Here is a 7,383-nt window from a genome sequence, read left to right as displayed (position 1 = left end):
GTTGGGGAGTCTAGGACCAGAGGACACAGATAGAGTGGATGTGGAGATGATGTTTCCTGTAGTGGGGGAGTCTAGGACCAGAGGACACAGATAGAGTGGATGTGGAGATGATGTTTCCTGTAGTGGGGGAGGCTAGGACCAGAGGACACAGATAGAGTGGATGTGGAGAGGATGTTTCCTGTAGTGGAGGAGTCTAGGACCAGAGGGCACAGATAGAGTGGATGTGGAGAGGATGTTTCCTAGTGGGGGAGTCTAGGACCAGAGGACACAGATAGAATGGATGTGGAGAGGATGTTTCAAATAGTGGGGAGTCTAGGACCAGAGGACACAGATAGAGTGGATGTGGAGATGATGTTTCCTGCAGTTGGGAGTCTAGGACCAGAGGACACAGATAGAGTGGATGTGGAGAGGATGTTTCCTAGTGGGGGAGTCTAGGACCAGAGGACACAGATAGAGTGGATGTAGAGAGGATGTTTCCTAGTGGGGGAGTCTAGGACCAGAGGACACAGATAGAGTGGATGTGGAGATGATGTTTCCTGTAGTGGGGGAGTCTAGGACCAGAGGACACAGATAGAGTGGATGTGGAGATGATGTTTCCTGTAGTGGGGGAGTCTAGGACCAGAGGACACAGGTGGAGTGGATGTGGAGAGGATGTTTCCTATAGTGGGGGAGTATAGGACCAGAGGACACAGAGAGAGTGGATGTGGAGATGATGTTTCCTGTAGTTGGGGAGTCTAGGACCAGAGGACACAGATAGAGTGGATGTGGAGAGGATGTTTCCTATAGTGGGGGAGTCTAGGACCAGAGGACACAGATAGAGTGGATGTGGAGATGATGTTTCCTGTAGTGGGGGAGTCTAGGACCAGAGGACACAGATAGAGTGGATGTGGAGAGGATGTTTCATATAGTGGGGGAGTCTAGGACCAGAGGACACAGATAGAGTGGATGTGGAGATGATGTTTCCTGTAGTGGGGGAGTCTAGGACCAGAGGACACAGATAGAGTGGATGTGGAGAGGATGTTTCCTGTAGTGGGGGAGTCTAGGACCAGAGGGCACAGATAGAGTGGATGTGGAGAGGATGTTTCCTGTAGTGGGGGAGTCTAGGACCAGAGGACACAGATAGAGTGGATGTGGAGAGGATGTTTCCTGTAGTGGGGGAGGCTAGGACCAGAGGACACAGATAGAGTGGATGTGGAGAGGATGTTTCCTGTAGTGGAGGAGTCTAGGACCAGAGGGCACAGATAGAGTGGATGTGGAGAGGATGTTTCCTAGTGGGGGAGTCTAGGACCAGAGGACACAGATAGAATGGATGTGGAGAGGATGTTTCATATAGTGGGGGAGTCTAGGACCAGAGGACACAGATAGAGTGGATGTGGAGATGATGTTTCCTGCAGTTGGGGAGTCTAGGACCAGAGGACACAGATAGAGTGGATGTGGAGAGGATGTTTCCTAGTGGGGGAGTCTAGGACCAGAGGACACAGATAGAGTGGATGTAGAGAGGATGTTTCCTAGTGGGGGAGTCTAGGACCAGAGGACACAGATAGAGTGGATGTGGAGATGATGTTTCCTGTAGTGGGGGAGTCTAGGACCAGAGGACACAGATAGAGTGGATGTGGAGATGATGTTTCCTGTAGTGGGGGAGTCTAGGACCAGAGGACACAGGTGGAGTGGATGTGGAGAGGATGTTTCCTATAGTGGGGGAGTATAGGACCAGAGGACACAGAGAGAGTGGATGTGGAGATGATGTTTCCTGTAGTTGGGGAGTCTAGGACCAGAGGACACAGATAGAGTGGATGTGGAGAGGATGTTTCCTATAGTGGGGGAGTCTAGGACCAGAGGACACAGATAGAGTGGATGTGGAGATGATGTTTCCTGTAGTGGGGGAGTCTAGGACCAGAGGACACAGATAGAGTGGATGTGGAGAGGATGTTTCATATAGTGGGGGAGTCTAGGACCAGAGGACACAGATAGAGTGGATGTGGAGATGATGTTTCCTGTAGTGGGGGAGTCTAGGACCAGAGGACACAGATAGAGTGGATGTGGAGAGGATGTTTCCTGTAGTGGGGGAGTCTAGGACCAGAGGGCACAGATAGAGTGGATGTGGAGAGGATGTTTCCTAGTGGGGGAGTCTAGGACAAGAGGACACAGATAGAGTGGATGTGGAGAGAATGTTTCATATAGTGGGGGAGTCTAGGACCAGAGGACACAGATAGAGTGGATGTGTAGATGATGTTTCCTGCAGTTGGGGAGTCTAGGACCAGAGGACACAGATAGAGTGGATGTGGAGATGATGTTTCCTGTAGTGGGGGAGTCTAGGACCAGAGGACACAGATAGAGTGGATGTGGAGAGGATGTTTCCTGTAGTGGGGGAGGCTAGGACCAGAGGACACAGATAGAGTGGATGTGGAGAGGATGTTTCCTGTAGTGGAGGAGTCTAGGACCAGAGGGCACAGATAGAGTGGATGTGGAGAGGATGTTTCCTAGTGGGGGAGTCTAGGACCAGAGGACACAGATAGAATGGATGTGGAGAGGATGTTTCATATAGTGGGGGAGTCTAGACCAGAGGACACAGATAGAGTGGATGTGGAGATGATGTTTCCTGCAGTTGGGGAGTCTAGGACCAGAGGACACAGATAGAGTGGATGTTGAGATGATGTTTCCTGTAGTGGGGGAGTCTAGGACCAGAGGACACAGATAGAGTGGATGTGGAGATGGTGTTTCCTGTAGTGGGGAGTCTAGGACCAGAGGACACAGATAGAGTGGATGTGGAGAGGATGTTTCATATAGTGGGGGAGTCTAGGACCAGAGGACACAGATAGAGTGGATGTGGAGAGGATGTTTCCTGTAGTGCGGGAGTCTAGGACCAGAGGACACAGATAGAGTGGATGTGGAGAGGATGTTTCCTGTAGTGGGGGAGTCTAGGACCAGAGGACACAGATAGAGAGGATGTGGAGAGGATGTTTCCTATAGTGGGGGAGTCTAGGACCAGAGGACACAGATAGAGTGGATGTGGAGAGGATGTTTCCTATAGTGGGGGAGTCTAGGACCAGAGGACACAGATAGAGTGGATGTGGAGAGGATGTTTCCTATAGTGGGGGAGTCTAGGACCAGAGGACACAGATAGAGTGGATGTGGAGAGGATGTTTCCTATAGTGGGGGAGTCTAGGACCAGAGGACACAGATAGAGTGGATGTGGAGAGGATGTTTCCTATAGTGGGGGAGTCTAGGACCAGAGGACACAGATAGAGTGGATGTGGAGATGATGTTTCCTGTAGTTGGGGAGTCTAGGACCAGAGGACACAGATAGAGTGGATGTGGAGAGGATGTTTCATATAGTGGGGGAGTCTAGGAGCAGAGGACACAGATAGAGTGGATGTGGAGATGATGTTTCATATAGTGGGGGAGTCTAGGACCAGAGGACACAGATAGAGTGGATGCGGAGAGGATGTTTTCTATAGTGGGGGAGTCTAGGACCAGAGGACACAGATAGAGTGGATGTGGAGATGATGTTTCCTGTAGTTGGGGAGTCTAGGACCAGAGGACACAGATAGAGTGGATGTGGAGAGGATGTTTCCTATAGTGGGGGAGTCTAGGACCAGAGGACACAGATAGAGTGGATGTGGAGATGATGTTTCCTGTAGTGGGGGAGTCTAGGACCACAGGTAGAGCGGATGTGGAGAGGATATTTCCTATAGTGGGGGAGTCTAGGACCAGAGGACACAGAGAGAGTGGATGTGGAGATGATGTTTCCTGTAGTTGGGGAGTCTAGGACCAGAGGACACAGATAGAGTGGATGTGGAGAGGATGTTTCCTATGGTGGGGGAGTCTAGGACCAGAGGACACAGATAGAGTGGATGTGGAGATGATGTTTCCTGTAGTGGGGGAGTCTAGGACCAGAGGACACAGATAGAGTGGATGTGGAGATGATGTTTCCTGTAGTGGGGGAGTCTAGGACGAGAGGACACAGATAGAGTGGATGTGGAGAGGATGTTTCGTAGTGGGGGAGTCTAGGACCAGAGGAAACAGATAGAGTGGATGTAGAGAGGATGTTTCCTAGTGGGGGAGTCTAGGACCAGAGGACACAGATAGAGTGGATGTGGAGAGGATGTTTCCTATAGTGGGGGAGTCTAGGACCAGGGGGCACTGATAGAGTGGATGTGGAGAGGATGTTTCCTGTAGTGGGGGAGTCTAAGACAAGAGGATACAGACAGAGTGGATGTGGAGAGGATGTTTCCTGTAGTGGGGGAGTCTAGGACCAGAGGACACAGATAGAGTGGATGTGGAGATGATGTTTCCTGTAGTGGGGGAGTCTAGGACCAGAGGACACAGATAGAGTGGATGTGGAGAGGATGTTTCCTATAGTGGGGGAGTCTAGGACCAGAGGACACAGATAGAGTGGATGTGGAGATGATGTTTCCTGTAGTTGGGGAGTCTAGGACGAGAGGACACAGATAGAGTGGATGTGGAGAGGATGTTTCATATAGTGGGGGAGTCTAGGACCAGAGGACACAGATAGACTGGATGGGGAAAGTGTGCTGCCCCTGGTGGGGGAGTCTAGGACCAGATAGAGTTGATGTGGGGAAGATTTTTCCTGCAATGGGGGAGTCTAGGACCAGTGGACACAGATAGAGTGGATGTGGAGATGATGTTTCCTGTAGTTGGGGAGTCTAGGACCAGAGGACACAGATAGAGTGGATGTGGAGAGGATGTTTCCTATAGTGGGGGAGTCTAGGACCAGAGGACACAGATAGAGTGGATGTCGAGATGATGTTTCCTGTTGTGGGGGAGTCTAGGACCAGAGGACACAGATAGAGTGTATGTGGAGAGGATGTTTCATATAGTGGGGGAGTCTAGGACCAGAGGACACAGATAGAGTGGATGTGGAGATGATGTTTCCTGTAGTTGGGGAGTCCAGGACCAGAGGACACAGATAGACTGAATGTGGAGAGGATGTTTCATATAGTGGGGGAGTCTAGGACCAGAGGACACAGATAGAGTGGATGTGGAGATGATGTTTCCTGTGTTTGGGGAGTCTAGGACCAGAGGACACAGAGTGGATGCGGAGAGGATGTTTCCTATAGTGGGGGAGTCTAGGACCAGAGGACACAGATAGAGTGGATGTGGAGATGATGTTTCCTGTAGTTGGGGAGTCTAGGACCAGAGGACACAGATAGAGTGGATGTGGAGAGGATGTTTCCTATAGTGGGGGAGTCTAGGACCAGAGGACACAGATAGAGTGGATGTGGAGATGATGTTTCCTTTAGTGGGGGAGTCTAGGACCAGAGGACACAGGTGGAGTGGATGTGGAGAGGATGTTTCCTATAGTGGGGGAGTATAGGACCAGAGGACACAGAAAGAGTGGATGTGGAGATGATGTTTCCTGTAGTTGGGGAGTCTAGGACCAGAGGACACAGATAGAGTGGATGTGGAGAGGATGTTTCCTATAGTGGGGGAGTCTAGGACCAGAGGACACAGATAGAGTGGATGTGGAGATGATGTTTCCGTTAGTGGGGGAGTCTAGGACCAGAGGACACAGATAGAGTGGATGTGGAGAGGATGTTTCATATAGTGGGGGAGTCTAGGACCAGAGGACACAGATAGAGTGAATGTGGAGATGACGTTTCCTGTAGTGGGGGAGTCTAGGACCAGAGGACACAGATAGAGTGGATGTGGAGAGGATGTTTCCTGTAGTGGGGGAGTCTAGGACCAGAGGACACAGATAGAGTGGATGTGGAGAGGATGTTTCCTGTAGTGGAGGAGTCTAGGACCAGAGGGCACAGATAGAGTGGATGTGGAGAGGATGTTTCCTAGTGGGGGAGTCTAGGACCAGAGGACACAGATAGAGTGGATGTGGAGAGGATGTTTCATATAGTGGGGGAGTCTAGGACCAGAGGACACAGATAGAGTGGATGTGGAGATGATGTTCCCTGCAGTTGGGGAGTCTAGGACCAGAGGACACAGATAGAGTGGATTTTTGAGATGATGTTTCCTGTAGTGGGGGAGTCTAGGACCAGAGGACACAGATAGAGTGGATGTGGAGATGATGTTTCCTGTAGTGGGGGAGTCTAGGACCAGAGGACACAGATAGAGTGGATGTGGAGAGGATGTTTCATATAGTGGGGGAGTCTAGGACCAGAGGACACAGATAGAGTGGATGTGGAGAGGATGTTTCCTGTAGTGCGGGAGTCTAGGACTAGAGGACACAGATAGAGTGGATGTGGAGAGGATGTTTCCTGTAGTGGGGGAGTCTAGGACCAGAGGACACAGATAGAGTGGATGTGGAGAGTATGTTTCCTATAGTGGGGGAGTCTAGGACCAGAGGACACAGATAGAGTGGATGTGGAGAGGATGTTTCCTATAGTGGGGGAGTCTAGGACCAGAGGACACAGATAGAGTGGATGTGGAGAGGATGTTTCCTATAGTGGGGGAGTCTAGGACCAGAGGACACAGATAGAGTGGATGTGGAGAGGATGTTTCCTATAGTGGGGGAGTCTAGGACCAGAGGACACAGATAGAGTGGATGTGGAGATGATGTTTCCTGTAGTTGGGGAGTCTAGGACCAGAGGACACAGATAGAGTGGATGTGGAGAGGATGTTTCATATAGTGGGGGAGTCTAGGAGCAGAGGACACAGATAGAGTGGATGTGGAGATGATGTTTCATATAGTGGGGGAGTCTAGGACCAGAGGACACAGATAGAGTGGATGCGGAGAGGATGTTTTCTATAGTGGGGGAGTCTAGGACCAGAGGACACAGATAGAGTGGATGTGGAGATGATGTTTCCTGTAGTTGGGGAGTCTAGGACCAGAGGACACAGATAGAGTGGATGTGGAGAGGATGTTTCCTATAGTGGGGGAGTCTAGGACCAGAGGACACAGATAGAGTGGATGTGGAGATGATGTTTCCTGTAGTGGGGGAGTCTAGGACCAGAGGACACAGGTAGAGCGGATGTGGAGAGGATATTTCCTATAGTGGGGGAGTCTAGGACCAGAGGACACAGAGAGAGTGGATGTGGAGATGATGTTTCCTGTAGTTGGGGAGTCTAGGACCAGAGGACACAGATAGAGTGGATGTGGAGAGGATGTTTCCTATGGTGGGGGAGTCTAGGACCAGAGGACACAGATAGAGTGGATGTGGAGATGATGTTTCCTGTAGTGGGGGAGTCTAGGACCAGAGGACACAGATAGAGTGGATGTGGAGAGGATGTTTCCTATAGTGGGGGAGTCTAGGACCAGAGGACACAGATTGAGTGGATGTGGAGATGATGTTTCCTGTAGTTGGGGAGTCTAGGACCAGAGGACACAGATAGAGTGGATGTGGAGAGGATGTTTCCTAGTGGGGGAGTCTAGGACCAGAGGAAACAGATAGAGTGGATGTAGAGAGG

Source organism: Hypanus sabinus, unplaced genomic scaffold (assembly GCF_030144855.1).
Source record: "Hypanus sabinus isolate sHypSab1 unplaced genomic scaffold, sHypSab1.hap1 scaffold_1035, whole genome shotgun sequence".
NCBI classification, from domain to species: domain Eukaryota; kingdom Metazoa; phylum Chordata; class Chondrichthyes; order Myliobatiformes; family Dasyatidae; genus Hypanus; species Hypanus sabinus.
This window is presented reverse-complemented; position numbering follows the sequence as displayed.